Source organism: Macaca thibetana, chromosome 14 (genome assembly GCF_024542745.1).
Source record: "Macaca thibetana thibetana isolate TM-01 chromosome 14, ASM2454274v1, whole genome shotgun sequence".
Classification (NCBI taxonomy): domain Eukaryota; kingdom Metazoa; phylum Chordata; class Mammalia; order Primates; family Cercopithecidae; genus Macaca; species Macaca thibetana.
Window position 1 is genome coordinate 37,547,080 of NC_065591.1, and position 19,190 is coordinate 37,566,269.

Here is a 19,190-nt window from a genome sequence, read left to right on the forward strand (position 1 = left end):
GAGAATTTGAAAGCATTGCATGTGAGCAGTGGTTGAGGGGACTTGGAATGGATGACTTAGGGACAAGAAAACTTTGGCTGGAATGGCAAGTGGTTTTTGAATGTTGAGTTGAGAAGAATTCTGAAACTGTGAAGGATTAGTAAGAAATAACATTCAGATTGCTAATGCATACTGTGGCTGGGAGATTAGAGCGTCGGCATGTGTGATGTATTTTTGACATCCTTATTTTGAGGAAGAGCTTCAAAGATTTGACGAACTGTCATAGGTATAATTTGTGTTGCTTCAGAGAGCAGTTCTAGAACCAATGACGTAAATTTAGATACTCTATGTGGTAGTTAGAAGAACTTTCCATTAATTTAAGCAAATATTGAATGCCCACTGCCTACAGAGCACTCTATTAGAGGAATATATAAAAAAGAAAAAAGAGATGTGGTGTGGTGGCTCATGCCTGTAATCCCAGCACTCTGGGAGGCTGAGGTGGGAGGATCACTTGAGCCTAGGAGATCATTACCAGTCTGGGCAACATAGCAAGACCCCATCTCTACAAAAGCCAAAAAAATTATCCAAGCTTGGTGACAGGCACTTATGGTCCTAGCTACTTGGGAGGCTGAGGCAGTAGGATCGTTTGAGCCCAGGTGGTTGGGGCTGCAGTGAGCTGTGATTGTGCCACTGCTCTTCCGCCCAGGTGACAGAGTGAGACCCCGTTGGAGGGAAGGAAGGAAGAAAGGTAGGAAGGCTGAAACCGTTTTAGAAATGACACTAAAATGGGAGGTTGGAGTTAGGTATTTTCTGAAGTGCCTTTGTACTTGTTTTTTTCTAATGCATTGGCCATAAGTCTACTCCTTATTTATAGTTCATAAACAATCCTAATGAGAACAGTTATATATTTCTGCCTTTGAATCATCTACTTGATGTGTTTAGCATCATGAATCGAGTATCAGAAATCCCTCCCATTTCTTTGCGACATGCTGTATTTTCCTTTTCCTTATTTATATACAGATTCTCAAAATTGGTTATTTTTCACTTGGGTTAGACAGAACAGAATGTCTGGAAAAAAAAGAGTTCTTACCAAATTCAGGTGCCCAAATTGCTTAAGAAATTAACTTTTGAGATTATATTTTTTTAGAGTTCAGTAGCTAAACTAAGAAAACTTCTCACCATTCACCTTCACTTTTTGGAAACCACAAAATCTTTGGATATTACAGTTTTCCAATGAGTTTCTCTTTTTAAATATAAACAAAAAGAAATTGACTCCTCCCCCAACTCCCTCAGGCCTTAGCATGGATAGAGTTACTTTTTTCTTTAATTATTTATTTATAACTTATTTTGCTCTTCTGTAGAACACTTGGATATTAAGCAACATGGACATGTCATAAAATGCAAGTTAGACCATAAGATGAGCAGCCCACTCCAAGTATGAATGAGTACTTATTCTTTGTGATCTCTCATACTGCTTTTAGGTATTAATAGCGTCAGTCAGCAAAGCAAACAGTTTAATATTTACGTCTCCTTTAGGATATCATATATTTTATAGTTTGTGTGTGTTCTTACGTGTATGTTTTCTTCTGTTTCAAAGTCTTTTTTCTTAAAGTAACAATGTTATATGTAGCAAATGGTTCTTTCATTAATTCATTTTTTAATTCACCATGCATTAATTGAGTGCCCAGTGAGTGCCAGGCACTGGGCTACTTGGATTTCTTTTCCCTGTATTGATCCATATATCTTCAGGTGCTCCTTGATACGGCTCTCCATTGACTCTCTCATATAAGGCTTTCATTACCTATTCACATACTCTCTCCCAAAGAAGACTGGTCCAAAAGTAATATCTTGAACAAATTATCTGAGTTATTTCAGAACTTCTTGCCCCCAAACTGAATTTTTAATTATTGACTGGTAGCATTTTGGAATAACTTACCTCTCTTTTTTAAAGATTGAACTTCTTTATCCTCTCTGATTTTCAGGTGTCAGCTTGTGTTCAAATTGAGACAATAAAAATGCTTGTTAGACATTGTCTTAAAGCATTTTGCTGTCTGAGAATCTTTCATGAAGAACTCTTTTTAACAATGACTCTACAGCAGAAGCCACAGTAGAGGGACAACTTCTGAATCAAAGATGGTGTTTGAGTCTTTGATTTTATGATGAATTTTTTTTTTTTTTACATACAAAGATATGCATTGGTCTTTCAGTATTCAGGAATCTGTTCTTCACTTGACAGTATTTATAAATTGTGTGTTTCCCCCTAAAAACACTTAAATTGTGAGAACACTTCCATTTACTAGAACTTGGTTAATGATTACGCCAAATAAGGAAAAGAAGACAGAAAAATCAGTTTAGTGAATACTATTTTGCCTTTAAATTTAGTAATTTAGTAAGGTATCTCTTTGGGGTTTACTAGAAACCACTTCTTAATACAATAGGTCTCCTTTCATTGTGAAGTCAGGAGGTGATTTTGCTTAAATGTGTAGTATAGGAATCTGTATGTGGTGTTCAAGGATCATGTAAATATGCTGATATAATCGGAGCACAATTTGGCATTATTAACTCAGAAATATTTAAACTCTTGCTATACAACATGGAAGCAAACTTGTGCATAGTGTGTGTGTGTGTGTGTGTGTGTGGATCTCAAAAAAAAAAAAATCACAGGATCAGGAAGTCAGAATAGGTCCCATTTTCCTTCTAATCCAAACCTACAGCCATGTCCCTAGCCTTCTCTTTTACTCCCGAGCAGGACAGACAGGCAAATGACCATCCTGCTGCCCATTTCTGTGCATATTCACTTGCATTGAGAGTTGTATTCATCTGCTTCTTGAGAGTATTCGCAAATAGTAACCTGATAAAGTAGATACTTCTTTAAAAATGTGAATTTTTTTGCATTGTATAATATTTAGAAATAATCATGTATAAGTGGTTGAGTATTAATACAGGATGGCCTTATCTTAAGTATTTTATTAATCATTAAAATGTGGTATCATTAATACAATTTATTTTAAGTGCTTTTCCTAAAATACCAGATTATTTTTCTGATTTTCACATCTCTGACAATGACTTTCTTAAACATGGTAGCCAGGAACAGAAAACCTAACACTGCATGTTCTCACTCACAATTGGGAGCCAAACAGAGATAACACATTGACTCAGGGAGGGGAACCACACACACTGGGGCCTGGGATAGGGGGCAGGGGAAGGGAGAGAGTGCATCAGGACAAACAGACAAATAGCCAATGCATGTGAGCCTTAATACCTAGGTGATGGATTGACAGGTGCAGCAAACCACCATGGCACATATTTACGTATATAACAAATTCTGCACATTCTGCACACATATCCCAGAACTTAAAGCAAAATAAAAAATAATAATAAAATAAAATAAACTTAGTAGCATCTATTATTCCAGAGCCTGTAATTGGTCTTCAGGCAGTCTCACATAAAAACCTAGGAGAACCCTCACTGTCACTGTTCCATGAGGTGTTAGGAAAACTTGCTCTAGTGCAGTGCCCCAGTAGGCATTGGTACTGAGACCAAAATTCAGTTGGTTTGTTGTTACTGCAATTCCTACGTGATTTCACTTGTCACGTAGACAGATTGCACACCTCAATAATAATCTTGTCCAAATGTGTGGCATTCCATAACGTTCAAAAAATGCATTCACATATCTCATTCCATTGGATCCTACAAATAACCCTATAAAAAAGATTGGGCAGACATTATTTCTATATAACAGAGGAGGAAACTGGAGCTTAGAGAAGCTAAATAGCAATCCAAAATGCACAGCTACAGAACCAGAGCAAGGATGATAGCCCAATGACTTCACCTAACCTAGTCCCCTTACCACCACTCCAGTGATCTATAACCACAACCTACAGTATTCAAGTAAGAAACCGTATCTTGCCCTTGATGCATTAATGCGAGACCTGGAGCAGGGACAGGCTGATATTGTCACCCTGGCCCAGTATCCACTTTTCTCTCCAGCAGAGACTAGTACCCTTCTGTGTGCCAAGGAATAAAGTGGTAATGGGAAGATTAAAAATGTTTATTCCAAGGAGTTTTTAAATTTTTTAATTTAATTTTTTTAAAAAACAAAAAACTCTTAGAAAGAGGGAAAAATGAATATATGACTTTTGATGTATTGTTCCTTAGTAACTCAGTTATACTTTTACTTAAACCTGAGAATCTTGCTAAGTGAATGATTAGAAATACTAGGTGGCTGGCAAGATGGCAAATAGGAACAGCTCCCGTCTGCAGCTCCCAGAGAGATCAAGGCATAAGGTGGATTTCTGCATTTCCAACTGAGGTACCTGGCTCATCTCATCGGGACTGGTTAGACAGTGGGTGCAGCCCACAGAGGGCGAGCCAAAGCAGAGTAGGGTGTCGCCTCACCCAGGAAGTGCAAGGGGTCGACTCCCTCCCCTAGCCAAGGGAAACCCTGAGGGACTGTGCCATGAGGGACTGTGCTATCCAGCCCAGATACTATGCATTTCCCTCAGTCTTCACAACCCGCAGACCAGGAGATTCCCTCAGGTGCCTACACCACCAGGGCCCTGGGTTTCAAGTAAAAAACTGGGCGGCTGTTTGGGCAGACACCCAGTTAGCTGCAGGAGTTTTTTCTCACACCCCAGTGGCACCTGAAATTCCAGTGAGACAGAACCATTCACTCCCCTGGAAAGGGGCTGAAGCCAGGGAGCCAAGTGATCTAGTTCAGCAGATCACATCCCCATGGAGCACAGCAAGGTAAAATCCACTGGTTCGAAATTCTCACCGCCAGCACAGCTGTCTGAAGTCAACCTGCGATGCTCCAGCTTGGTCGGGGGAGAGGCATCCACCATTACTGAGGCTTGAGTAGGCGGTTTTCCTCTCACAATGTAAACAAAGCCTCTGAGAAGTTTGAACTGGGTGGAGCCCACCACAGCTCAGCAGAGCCCCTGTAGCCAGATTACCTCTCTAGATTCTCCCTCTCTGGGCAGGGCATCTGGGAAACAAAGTCAGCAGCCCCGGTCAGGGGCTTATAGATAAAACTCCCAGCTCCTTGGGACAGAGCTGTGGGTGCAGCTTCAGCAGACTTAAACGTTCTTGCCTGTTTGCTCTGAAGAGAGCAGTGGATCTCCCAGCACAGCACTCAAGCTCTGCAAAGGGACAGACTACCTCCTCAAGCAGGTCCCTGACCCCCGAGATTCCTGACTGGGAGACACCTCCCAGCAAGGGTCGACGGACACTTCATACAGGAGAGCTCCGGCTGGCATCTGGTGGGTGCCCCTCTGGGACAGAGCTTCCAGAGGAAGGAACAGGCAGCAGTATTTGCTGTTCTGCAGCCTCTTCTGGTGATACCCAGGCAAACAGGGTCTGGAGTGGACCTCCAGCAAATTCCAGCAGACTAGCAGCAGAGGGGCCTGTTAGAAGGAAAACTAACAAACAGGAATAGCATCAACATCAACAAAAAGATGTCCACACAAAAACCCCATACAAAGGTCACCAACATCAAAGATCAAAAGTAGATAAATCCACAAGGATGAGGAAAATCCAGTACAAAAAGGCTGAAATTTCCAAAAACCAGAATGCCTCTTCTCCTCCAAGGGAGCAGAACTCCTTGCCAGCAAGGGAACAAAACTGGATGGAGAATGAGTTTGATGAATTGACAGAAGTAGGCTTCAGAAGGTGGGTTATAACAAACTCCTCCGGGCTAAAGGAGCATGATCTAACTCAATGCAAAGAAGCTAAGAACCTTGACAAAAGGTTGGAGGAATTGTTAACTAGAATAACTAGTTCAGAGAAGAACATAAATGATAGAGCTGAAAAACACAGTACGAGAACTTGGTGAAGCATACACAAGCTTCAATAACCGAATCAATCAAGCAGACAAAAGGATATCAGAGATTGAAGATCAACTTAATGAAATAAAGCATGAAGAAAAGATTAGAGAAAAAAGAATGAAAAGGAATGAACAAGGCTCCAAGAAATGTGGGACTATGTGAAAAGACCAAAGCTACATTTGATTGGTGTACCTGAAAGTGATGGGGAGAATGGAACCAAGTTGGAAAACACTCCTCAGGATATTATCCAGGAGAACTTCCCCAACCTAGCAAGACAAGCCAACATTCAAACACCACAAAGATACCCCTTGAGAACAGCAACCCCAAGACCCGTAATTGTCATATTCACCAAGGTTGAAATGCAGGAAAAAATGTTAAGGGCAGTGAGAGAGAAAGGTCGGATTACCCACAAAGGGAAGCCCATCAGGCTAAGAGTGGATCTCTCAGCAGAAACCCTACAAGCCTACAAGCCAGAAGAGAGTGGGGGCCAATATTCAACATTCTTAAAGAAAAGAATTTTTTAATCCAGAATTTCATATCCAGCCAAACTAAGCTTCAGAAGTGAAGGAGAAATAAAATCCTTTGCAGACTAGAAAATGCTGATTTTGTCACCACCAGGCCTGCCTTACAAGAGCTCCTGAAGGAAGCACTAAATATGGAAAGGAAAACCAGTACCAGCCACTGCAGAAACATACCAAATTGTAAAGACCATGGACACTATGAAGAAACTGCATCAACTAAGAGGCAATATAACCAGCTAGCATCATAATGACAGGATCCAATTCACACATAACAATATTAACCTTAAATATAAATGGGCTAAATGCTGCAATTAAAAGACACAGACTGGCAAATTGGATAAAGAGTCAAGACCCATCAGTGTGCTGTATTCAGGAGACCCATGTCACATGCAAAGACACACATAGGCTGAAAACAAAGGGATGGAGGAATATTTACCAAGCAAATGGAAAGCAAAAAAAAAAAAAAAAAAAAAAAGCAGGGGTTGCAATCCTAGTCTCTGATAAAACAGACTTTAAACCCACAAAGATCAAAAAACACAAAGAAGGGCATTACACAATGCAACAAGAAGAGCTAACTATCCTAAATATATATGCACCCAATATAGGAGCACCCAGATTCATAAAGCAAGTTCTTAGAGACTCACAAAGAGACCTAGACTCCCACACAATAATAGTAGGAGACTTTAACCCAACGTCAATATTAGATCAACAAGACAGAAAATTAACGAGGATATTCAGGACTAGCTCTGGACCAAGTGGACCTAATAGACATCTACAGAACTCTCCACGCCATATCAACAGAATATACATTCTTCTCAGCACCACTTCACACTTATTCTAAAATTGACCACATAATTGGAAGTAAAACACTCCTCATCAAATGCAAAAGAATGGAAATAACAACACTCTCTCAGACCAAAGTGCAATCAAATTAGAACACGGGATTAAGAAACTAACTCAAAACCATACAACTACAGTGGAAACTGAAAAACCTGCCCCTGAATGACTACTGGATAAATAACGAAATTAAGGCAGAAATAAATATGTTCTTTGAAACCAATTAGAATAAAGATACGACATACCAGAATCTCTGAGACACAGCTAAAGCAGTGTTTAGAGGAAATTTATAGCACTAAATGCCCACAAGAGAAAGCAGGAAAGAGCTAAAATCGTCACCCTAACATCACAAAAGAACTAGAGAAGCAAGAGCAAATACTTCAAAAGCTAGCAGAAGACAAGAAATAACTAAGATCGGAGCAGAACTGAAGGAGAACTGAACAGAACAAAAAACCCTTCAAAAAAATCAATGAATCCAGGAGCTGGTTTTTTGAAAAGATTAACAAAATAGACCGCTAGCCAGACTAATAAGAAAAGAAAGAAGAATCAAATAGATGCAATAAAAAATGATAAAGAGGATATCACCACTGATCCCACAAAAATATAATCTACCATCAGAGAATACTATAAACACCTCTTTGCAAATAAACTAGAAAGTCTAGAAGAAATAGAGAAATTCCTGGACACATACACCCTCCCAAGACCAAACCAGGAAGAAGTTGAATCTCTGAGTAGACCAATAACAGGCTCTGAAATTGAGGCAGTAATTAACAGCCTACCAACCAAAAAAAGCCTAGGACCAGATGGATTCACAGCCAAATTCTACCAGAGGTACAAAGAGGAGCTAGTACCATTCCTTCTGAAACTATTCCTATCAATAGAAAAAGAGGGAATCCTCCCTAACTCATTTTATGAGGCCAGCATCATCCTGATACCAAAACCTGTCAGAGACACAACAAAAAAGGAAAATTTCAGGCCAATATCCCTGATGAACATTGATGCAAAAATCCTCAGTAAAATACTGCTAAACCAAATCCAGCAGCACATCAAAAAGCTTATCCACCATGATAAGTCGGCTTCATCCTTGGGATGCAAGGCTGGTTCAACATATGCAAATCAATAAACATAATCTATTTCATAAAGAGAGGCAATGACAAAAACCACATGATTATTTCAATAGATGCAGAAAAGGCCTTTGATAAAATTCAACACCCTTCATGCGAAAAACTCTCAATAAACTAGGTATTGATGGAACGTATCTCAAAATAATAAGAGCTATTTATGACAAACCCACAGCCAATATCATACTGAATGGGCAAAAACTGGAAGCATTCCTTTGAAAACAGGCACAAGACAAGGATGCCCTCTCTTACCACTCCCATTCAACATAGTATTGGAGGTTCTGGTCAGGGCAATCAGGCAAAAGAAAGAAACAAAGTGTATTCAAATAGGGAGAGAGGAAGTCAAATTGTATCTGCTTTCAGATGACATGATTGTATATTTAGAAAACCCCATCATCTCAGACCAAAATCTCCTTAAGCTAATAAGCAACTTCAGCAAAGTCTCAGGATACAAAACCAATGTGCAAAAATCACAAGCATTCCGATACACCAATAATGACAAACAGAGAGCCAAGTCATGAGTGAACTCCCATTCACAATTGCTACAAAGAGAATAAAATGCCTAGGAATACAACTTACAAGGGATGTGAAGGACCTCTTCAAGGAGAACTACAGACCACTGCTCAAGGAAATAAGAGAGGACACAAACAAATGGAAGAACATTCCATTCTTATGGATAGGAAGAATCAGTATTGTGAAAATGGCCATACCGCCCAAAGTAATTTACAGATCCAGTGCTATCCCCATCAAGCTACCAATGACTTTCTTCGTAGATTTAGAAAAAAACTACTTTAAATTTCATACGGAACCATAAAAGAGCCCATATGGCCAAGACAATCCTAAGCAAAAAGAACAAAGCTGGAGGCATCACGATACCTGACTTCAAGCTATACTACAAGTCTAAAATAACCAAAACAGCACAGTACTGGTACAAAAACAGATACCTAGACTAATGGCACAGAACAGAGGCCTCAGAAATAACGCCACACATCTACAACCATCTGATCTTTCACAAACATGACAAAAACAAGCAATGTGGAAAGGATTACCTATTTAATAAATGATGTTGGGAAAACTGGCTAGCCATATGCAGAAAACTGAAACTGATCCCCTTCCTTACACTTTATACAAAAATTAATTCAAGATGGATTAAAGACTTAAACATAAAACCTAAAACCATAAAAACCCTAGAAGAAAACCTAGGCAATACCATTCAGGACATAGGCATGGCAAAGACTTCATGACTAAAACACCAAAAGCAATGGCAACAAAAGCCAAAATTGACAAATGGGATCTAATTAAACTAAAGAGCTTCTGCACAGAAAAAGAAACTAACATCAGAGTGAACAGGCAACCTAAAGAATGGGTGAAATTTTTGCAATCTACCCAACTGACAAAGGGCTAATATCCAGAATCTACAAGGAACTTAAACAAATTTACAAGAAAAAAAAAAAAGAAACCCCATCAAAAAGTGGACAAAGGATATGAACAGATGCTTCTCAAAAGAAGACATTTATGCTGCCAATAAACATACGAAAAACAGCTCATCATCACTGGCCATTAGAGAAATGCAAATCAAAACCACAATGAGATACGATCTAATGCCAGTTAGAATGGCGATCATTAAAAAGTCAGGAAACAACAGCTGCTGGAGAGGATGTAGAGAAATAGGAACACTTTTACACTGTTGGTAGAAGTGTAAATTAGTTCAACCATTGTGGAAGACACTGTGGCGATTCCTCAAGGATCTAGAACCAGAAATATTATTTGACCCAGCAATCCCGTTACTGGGTATATACCCAAAGGATTATAAATCATGCTACCATAAAGACGCATGCACATGTATGTTTATTGTGGCACTATTCACAATAGCAAAGACTTGGAACCAACCCAAATGCCCATCAATGATAGACTGGATAAAGAAAATGTGGCACATATACACCATGGAATACTATGCAGCCATAAAAAAGGATGAGTTCATGTCCTTTGCAGGGACATGGATGAAGCTGGAAACCATCATTCTTGGCAAACTAACTCAGGAACAGAAAACCAAACACCACATGTTCTCACTCTTAAGTGGGAGTTGAACAATGAGAAGACATGGACACAGGGAGGGGAACATCACACACTGAGTGGGGCCTGTCAGGGGGTAGGAGGGTAGGGGAGGGAGGGATAGCATTAGGAGAAATACCTAATGTAGATGACAAGTTGATGAGTGCAGCAAACCACCACGGCACGTGTATACCTATGTAACAAACCTGCACATTCTGCACATGTATCCCAGAACTTAAAAGTATAATAATAATAATAATAGAAATACTAATAAAATAGAACACAGCATACAGCAGTGATTCTCAAACACACTAACCATCAGAATTACCCTTGAATCTTTAAAATATATATACATATAAGATCTTAGTCTCCAAGATTTGTAAGTTTGGTATTGGGTCCCTGGGCCTATGTCAGGTTTAGAAACTTCTACAGGTGGTTTGGATGTATAGGAAAATTTAAGAATTGCTGAACTAAAATCAAATAAACTGAATATTCTGTGATTTAGAGAGACTTATTGTTTATTTCACTATCCAAGTACTTGCATTAGAGCATGGCTAGAAGGGATTTGCAGTCTTGTAAATAATCAGAAATTTAGACACTTTGAGATGGGAGAACTGCTGAAGATGACTTGAAAGAAATTTTCTAATTAGAAACTTCCAGGTAAGAGCAAAGGTCTGGAACAATATTCCTGAGCCAGAGGAGGATTGAGTTTGACTCCAGGCCTAACACTTACTAGGTCTGTGACCTTGGGCAAGTAATTTAAATTCTCTGTATCTCAACCTCTCAACAGGGTATTGGTAGGGATTAAATGTGTTAGTGCCTGTGAAGTGCTTAGAGCAGTGCTTGGCATAGTAAATGCTTAATGAATTTCAGCCACTGTTTTTATTAGTAGTACTTTCCAGCTCCCCCCAAAAGATACTTTTTTTTAGACTTGTACTAAAACAATAAAAAGTTTAATCAGCATGCTTCATACCTAAATATGCTTCACTTTATAGCAAAGTTTACAAGACTAAAACTGGTCTGTTGTAATTCTCTGAGTCTCATTTGTTTATTCATGACTTTTTCTGCTCTTTATTCATCTTAATTCTGCTCATTCTTCAAGACCCAGCTGGAATTCTGTTTCTAGAAAGACTCTTGCCCATAATAATAAACCTGCCCCATCTGAGTTCCTAGGTGGTCTGTAACTCACAATTTGGTAATTAATTGTATACGCAATTCTATAACAAATCATTATTGTGTGTCTTTGCTGTATCAGATTCTAGGCTGGAAGTTGTGGATATGATGTTTTTGTCTAGAAAAATGTTCTAGACTGTCCTACTCAGGACAGTCTGTTGACTTGAAAGACACATTTCCTACATAGAAACTTCATGAGGCAGCCCCAGCCTGTACCTGTGTTCCTTGACCTGATGATTAAGTTTGATTTAAGGCTCACCACTTACTAGCTCTGTGATGTCTGGCAAGTTACTTGAATTCTCTGTGCGTAGGTACAACAATGTTGAGGGAAATCCCTTTCCCCCATCCTTGTGTTTCCACAAGGGAACTTGCTTCCTAATAAGTAACACTTCCAGGGGAATAGTCTAGGCCCTTCTCTTATCCCCATTACTTGTTCTTTCCATGAAAAGAGGAGAGGTTAATCTGATTGATGAAATCCTTAATCTTTCGTTTTCTGGACTGTAAAGGCTGTGAACCAAAGCAATGGACCGCTTGCACTGAAATTGAGGCTGACCCTGTATTTTGATTCTTATTTGGCAGCTTGTTTCTTTTCTGTTCCCAATTCAAAATCCCAAGGGGAGAAGGAAGATAGTTGATTACCACAAGTATGTAATGGTGGTAGGAAGTTGAATAAATGGTAATTTTTTAAAAGTTGCATGAGATATAGTCCTTATCCCAGAGAAGCTAAGTTTGCCTTTTTTCCTCTCATGTATTTTAGTATTATCTCTACAATTAGATTGTAAACCGTTTGAAAGCAAGAATATTTCTACCTTTTCTTACTCCTGATAGCACACAGTAGACTGCTGGGCACATAGATAGTAGGTGGCTCTGTAGGTACTTGCTAAATGATTCAACATGTTTTTCCCTCATGGAAAAGAAAGATTTCAGTATTGTTCTTATCAGCTAGGAAGGCACTCTGAATAGGAAATCAGTTCTAGGTAGGTATCCATAAATGGGTTATGATTTCCAACTTACTTGCCCCAGAGGCTCGCTAATGTTGAACTCTTCATGGGAACTTTGTCTTGCTTCATGAGCTATACATGCTAAGGGGTTAGCAGATCATATAATCTTTTGATCTACAAAATATGATTTTTATTGAACAAAAACTTGGGCCAAAGGCTCTTCTTCTCTGCCACTTTCCTCCCTCTTTTCATTCTCTTTTTTTGGGAATGTGCTTTGTGCATGTTAGTTACAGCATGTACCACATTGCACTGTATTGTTGGTTTGGGGATCTAACCCACCTTTAACACTGCAGTCCCTAAGGGCAGAAATTCAGTTTTATTTATGTTGATGTCCTCAGTGCCTGTCCTCAGAGAATGTCTATTATATGAACAAATAGTGCAAAAGTAAATTTTAGGAGAAGACTACATCACACTCATCTAAACTACAAGTTTGACAAGTTGACATCCAAAAGAAAGGCTCTCCTAAATAACCTCGTCACAGAAATTTGGGTGACCTTTGTAGCTCTGGATCCGGAAGCAGAGGCAAAAATGAAACCTAAAAATTATTTGTAGGTTTTTAAATTTTTTTTCTCATGGAGTAAAGAAGGTCTACAGCTGAGTTCTTTTCATATGAGGGAATGACAGAAACAGCTGGTTCTGACTTTCAGCTTCAACTGAGCGACCGGAGCTCTGCTGGTGAAACAGGAACTTGTATTTCTGCCCCTGACATGCACCTTGAAGGTGTCAGCTCATTGTCCCTGTGTTCACATAAATAGTTTTTAAAGAATTGTTTTTGATCTTGTGAGCCTCTAACTAAATGATTAACCATGCAAAGTTGGCCATTTGGGGTAATACTGAAGCACTTCTCTTGAGGGCTATTGACAGGTGGGAATGTGTCCACCTCCTTGGGTCTCTGGTTTTCTTGTCATACTTGAAAATCAGTGACAATTTAAACATGGGGTAATCACTTAGCAAATCCACTGAGATACCAAGTTAATTATTCCCACTTTGCATGAAGCAACCTTGAAAATGATTTTCCTAAAGCAAAGTACATCCAAACTTCCTTCCTAATAGTACATCCTTTTTAATAACCTTTGCTGAATGTATAAATGAATAATTCACAAAAATATAACATATCTTTAATTCTTACTTAGAGGCAGTTTAAGGCTCTTGTGTAAGAGAAGGCCCCGGCTTGAGATAACATAGGATAGTAAGCGTCCTAGAGAAATTTCTATACGGAAACATGGTCTGCTATGAAGCTAGAAGTGAGAGGACATTATATTTGGCCCAAAGTGGCTTCAGAGTTTCTCAGCATGGGGCCCGAAGTCAAGATCCCTTGTTTCATTAAGAGGAGGTCCAGGAGTGTATGACACCATCAGACTACTGAGACCCAGCTGGAACTAGGCACCTTTCACAGGGGCCTTGCCTAATCAAAATAGTTCTTATTTTTTCTGAGTTCCAAGTAACTAGTTTCTTAACTAGCATTGCCAGTGGGAGTGTCTGTATAGCATTGCCAAGTGGGAGTACCTTCAATGAACTTCCTCATGAGGTTATTTCTAGCCTACTGGGATGTTTCATTTTAGGAGGGTGAGGAAAGGAACTCCTGAATTTTTGTGCTTACTTTAATGTTGTGGTACAGCTTTGACCATCTGTTTAATGGGAGATCTGTTTTCCAGATGACTATACATGTGGAAAGGAGAAGTTTTTTGAGTGTGTGTGTGTGTGTGTGTGTGTGTTTTTACCCTCTTTAAAGAGTGGTTTTTCATTTAATCTCTACATTTGGTCCTCTAGGGAGCCTTTTCAAAAGTATTTGAAGTTTGCATCTGATTTCAGAGGTGAGTTGGAGGCCTATCTGTGTATGACAGACACATGTCTCCAACAATTATATGTTACAAGGACTAAAAGCCATCCTTTTGGGTCCATCTTTCAACACTGATTTCACATTTGTGTTCATATCAGTATCTTTACAGTAAGCTCCCAGTTACATCTCCCTAATTTCCCTTAGTAGGCTTTACAGAATTTGCAGTGTATTCAATGGCAGATGACCACATGTGGAGTCATTTAACCACATCTTCCACTGCAAGTCCTGCTCTTGATGTCTGTTTATGTTTAGATTCCATCTTTTGGAAGATTTCATTCCTCTGCAATATCTCAGTATCTCAGATGCTTTTGTGGCTGGGTTCTTTTCCCCTCCTGTGTTTGGCCATGGCCACCCCCTCAGGGTTGTGTTGTGTTTCACAGCTGCTGTTTGTGGGGTTGACCTTTACAGTGTACAAAGCTCTTTCCCATATGTTGACAATCCCTGGTGTGATGCTGTGAGTTAGGCAGGGTGGGTGAGTATATGTGTCCTCATCATATCATAGTGGTGAGGCAACAGGGTTTTTAAATTTGTTCACCCATGAATTTGTCTAATTTGTTGGTAAAAAATGGTCATGTATCAGCTGTTTCACAGGGTCAGCTTAATAGAAAGCGGGAGTTAGGCAGGACCAGAACTCAGGACTTCAGCCCCCGGTCCCAGGGACTATTCTCTATACCCAATTGTCCCACCTTGAATCAATTTCTTCTAGGGAAATATCTCCCAAACTGAGATGGCACCCACAGGACTTCTTAATTGTAGTCACTACCAGGAAAAACTAGCAAACGAACTGGTGTAAATCTCTGTTTTTGGTGATTGGTGGAGATTTGGTGGTTTGGTGGAGATTGTCTTGTGTCAAAAGTAAAGCCACTAGATTAAATGTTTGGTTAAAAAATTGGTTATTTTTAATTTAATTATTTGACAGTTAATTTACATTATTCAAAAATCAAAATAAAATTTCAAGGAAGTTTACACTGAAAAGTCTTGCCCCACTTATATGTTGCTCACCCCAGTATCCCCCAATACATACCATCTATAAGATGATCATTTGTATTAGTTTCTTGTGAATCCTTGATAGTGTGTTTTATATAGATACAGGTAAAAATGAATATGTACCATTATTCCCGCCCCACACACACACACTTTTATTTTTTTGGGGACAGAGTCTCGCTCTGTTGCCCAGGCTGGAGTGCAGTGGCACGATCTCGGCTCACCGCAAGCTCTGCCATTTTCCCCCATTTTTAAAACAAAAAGTAGTAGCCATATATACACTATTTTACACCTTGTTTTATCACTTACTAATATATTCCAGAGAGCTTTCCATCATTTTGTACATATGCAACTATATCTGTCTGTTTATTCCCAGAAGTGGAATTGCTGGGCCAGCAGGAAAAATCATGTATAATTTTGATAGATATTGCCTAATTGTCCTGCAAAAGGCTTGAATTGTTTGTACTCCCACCATTAGTGTATGAAAAGATGTGTTTCTCCATAGCCTCATCAAACAGAGTGTGTGAGATGAGATGAGAAATAGGAGGTGAGAAGTTATTTACCTCATCGGTAGTTTGCAGTGGGAACACTGCACAGTTCCAAGAGCTGGTGCAGGTATCAGATTAGTTCCAGTGGAAACAGTGCCTCACCATGGTCATGGGCTTGCACCAGCTCTAGTGACACACACAGAATGGACCCATGTTGCCACTTGCAGAATTTCCTGTAGCAGAAAATTGAATATGCATTCATTATTCACATAACTAGCCATCCTGGATCTAAAGAGCACAACAGTGTTTTTTAGAACCAAAAAGAAAATTGTCTCACCACAACACACTGTGTATGAGGCTTTCAATGCTCTTTTCTCAGCTATTAACATTATTTTTGGCCGGGCGCAGTGGCTCACGCCTGTAATCCCAGCACTTTGGGAGGCCGAGGCGGGTGGATCACAAGGTCAAGAGATCGAGACCATCCTGGCTAACACGGTGAAACCCCATCTCTACTAAAAATACAAAAAATTAGCTGGGCATGGTGGTGGGCACCTGTAGTCCCAGCTACTCAGAAGGCTGAGGCAGGAGAATGGCGTGAACCTGGGAGGCAGAGCTGGCAGTGAGCCAAGATCGGGTCACTGCACTCCAGCCTGGGCAACAGAGCGAGACTCCATCTCAGGAAAAACAAAACAAAACAAAACATTATTTTCAGGACTGAGTTCAAGAGATGTATCCCAAATCACAGGGATGTCTTGCGAAGCTTGGAACTTTCATACTCAAGGGATGCTTTTTTGAGGAATGATTTTACACTTACCCAACATTTGCAATTAATTAGTACTCTATAAGATAAATTTAAACTGCCCAAGTACAATATAAACATTGAACTATGATGCAGTATTGCTAGACTTCTTCCTTAAAGTTGCCAAGTGGTTTCCTGCATTAGGCAAATAGGGGATCATATTAAAACACCATGATTTACGGCCTAGATAACATCTCCGCATTTTGAGAAGCCTATATTTCAGGTCATCCTCACATAACTCCTTACCATTCTCATTAGAAAGTTTGATTCTCAGTCTTATTTTTCTCTGAGGACGGAAAAAAAAATCCCCTTCAGTTCCACTGCATAGAAAAGTGTGGTAAATGGAGCCGGGCACAGTGGTTATTCAATTTAAATGGACGATCTTTTCTTACAGAATTTTGATAGGGCCACTTTACAGGGGAAAGTCACTCCTCTTCCCCTTTATAGAATAGTTGCACCTGGACAGTTGCATTGATGACTGTATCCGGCCTATACAAGAGGTCATTCCTGGGCATAAGAATGGACTGCCAAAATCTAACTGACACATCATTTACAAATACACATTTTCTTTTGTTAATAATACCTGTGAAGGCTTTCATAACAGGCATTTCCAGTTTTGTTCTCAGGCTCCTTGCAGCTGCTCCTCTAAAAGTCTGCTGTCTACCAAGAGCTGACAATGGCTAGAAGCAAAGGTGTTCTGTCTTTTGTGCCATCATCATCTAACTTGCCACACATATTTGGGATGTCAGCCCAGGTATAGGTTTTGTATTAACTCAGTATGGCTTGTGGGACTGGTTGCCTTTGTTATTCATGCCAAGGGCCTCTGGGCATCAGTTTGGTGTGAGAGAACCCAATCCATGATCCTCCTTCCTTTGGCTGTTTTGACTCGATGGCTCTTGTTGGCACAGTCTGTGAGTGTCTGATGCTCTATCCACACCGGACCATCTGTTCTGCTGTCTCTGTCGTCTGAAGTAGTTGTCTGAACTATTCCTTGATAATAAATTTGAGATTATCTTGTTCTACCATTCTTTTCAAGTCACATCTCAGCCCCTCAGGCACATTCCCAAAGAACACGACAAATGGGTGGATCACAAGTCATGTAGCATAGGGTGTTAGACCACCAGGCTTTGAAGGGATTCTGTTGGGCACTAAAAAGAAAGATTTTATGTCACCACAATTTTTTTAAAGGCATGTTGACACTTAGGTCTTAATTGAAAGCATTCTTACTCAAGTAGAGTTGACAGAAGAGTATTTGGTAGTCGCGGTTGCTGGTCTGAAAAGCATGTGGTTCTGTTTCAATGCCCAATGAGATCTTCTCAGGGGAAAATGTTCTGACATCTCAAACAAATGACCCTCATGCATAGTTTTGACACAATGCCCTATTAAGTATGCGTGTATGGTTGGTACCTTGTGGTAATAATTCAATACTGGGAACAGAGTAGCAACAAAGAAACATTAGGATTATATTTAACCTCTGTGGAATTAGTGTGTAAACAAACTGCTTATCAGAAGTGCTCATATGGGGCTTTGTTTAAATAAATAAAAAACTGGCATACAGGGTCTGAAGGATATCTCTGCCAAGTAGACCTCCCTCACAAATAAGACACCACATCCATGTCTGACCCCATATGGAAAGAGGCATAGCAAGCCAGCACTGGTTCATATTCCCTCTCCACCACATGATGGGTATGTGATCTTAGGGAATCCACCGAAACTCTCTGGGCCTCAGTTTCCTCAGCTACAAGTGGTGGATAATCAAATTATCTACCTCACCATTAATAAATGTTAGCTATTTTTTTTTTATCAAGGTTAAGACAAAGAGAAACATTTTACTTATTTTTCCAGCTGCCCCGAGCATCTTCCAAAATCTTATCACCAGCAAATATTGTATTTATTATAGCAACTATGTAAAAATGGAGTCCCTGTCCCATGCTCAGATGAAATATGTTGGTATTTGAGTTCACATGTCTTCTATAGGAACCAGTGTTTAGTGAAAATGGGTGGAGACAAACAGATGTTTTCACAGTCCTGTTGTTCACAGTACCACCAAATTGAATGTTTCCATATAGGTGCATTCTAATGGCTTAAATGATGCGGATATTTTCTGGCCAGCCATATGGATCTTTTGTCATCTAAGATGTTAATATTTTCCTTATATTTTATAGTGATTCTGGAGTACAGCCAGTTTCTTGAATAGGGTCCACATGGCTCATTATGCACAGGGCCTGGAAACTGCCTTACTCATGCTGTTGAGATGAACAGTGACACTTCAGAAGAGCTGGGAGCTGGGGTACAGCAGTGGCTAGAAGAACATATTCAATTATATTTCCTCCTGCATTAAGCTACAAGTAATGAGCACTTTCCTGTGCTTTACAGTAAGTAATTAAAAGAAATTATAGAGTGGGATGCAAAAATAACCTGAAAGACAACTGGATGTGTGGAGCCACCAGTATTCTCCATGTGCGTACAAGGTTAATCCTTCTTACTACTCAGAATGCTGAGTTTCTACAGAAAGGGTTGCAGGTCCACACATGTTTTGGTGTCTCTACCCACACCCTTCTGTACGGCAT

The 19,190-nt window shown here is 39.7% G+C and overlaps 2 protein-coding genes and 1 long non-coding RNA gene across 7 annotated transcripts in view; 2 read left to right on the forward strand and 1 right to left on the reverse strand.

Annotated features, from left to right (window-relative positions):
* The window catches only part of LIN7C (lin-7 homolog C, crumbs cell polarity complex component), a 385,573-nt gene that overhangs the window by 186,766 nt on the left and 179,617 nt on the right, over positions 1–19,190 (forward strand). The window lies entirely within an intron of this gene.
* BDNF (brain derived neurotrophic factor) overlaps positions 1–19,190 on the forward strand; it is a 69,971-nt gene that overhangs the window by 29,142 nt on the left and 21,639 nt on the right. The gene's annotated exons all lie outside the window — the stretch shown is intronic.
* Positions 14,510–19,190, reverse strand: part of LOC126934718 (uncharacterized) — a 136,597-nt gene continuing 131,916 nt past the window's right edge. For 2 of the 3 annotated variants that reach the window (XR_007719080.1, XR_007719083.1), the window contains one exon: positions 14,510–17,768. This is a non-coding gene — a long non-coding RNA (uncharacterized LOC126934718). The remainder of the gene's footprint in view (positions 17,769–19,190) is intronic. The other variant, XR_007719081.1, reaches the window with a different exon arrangement.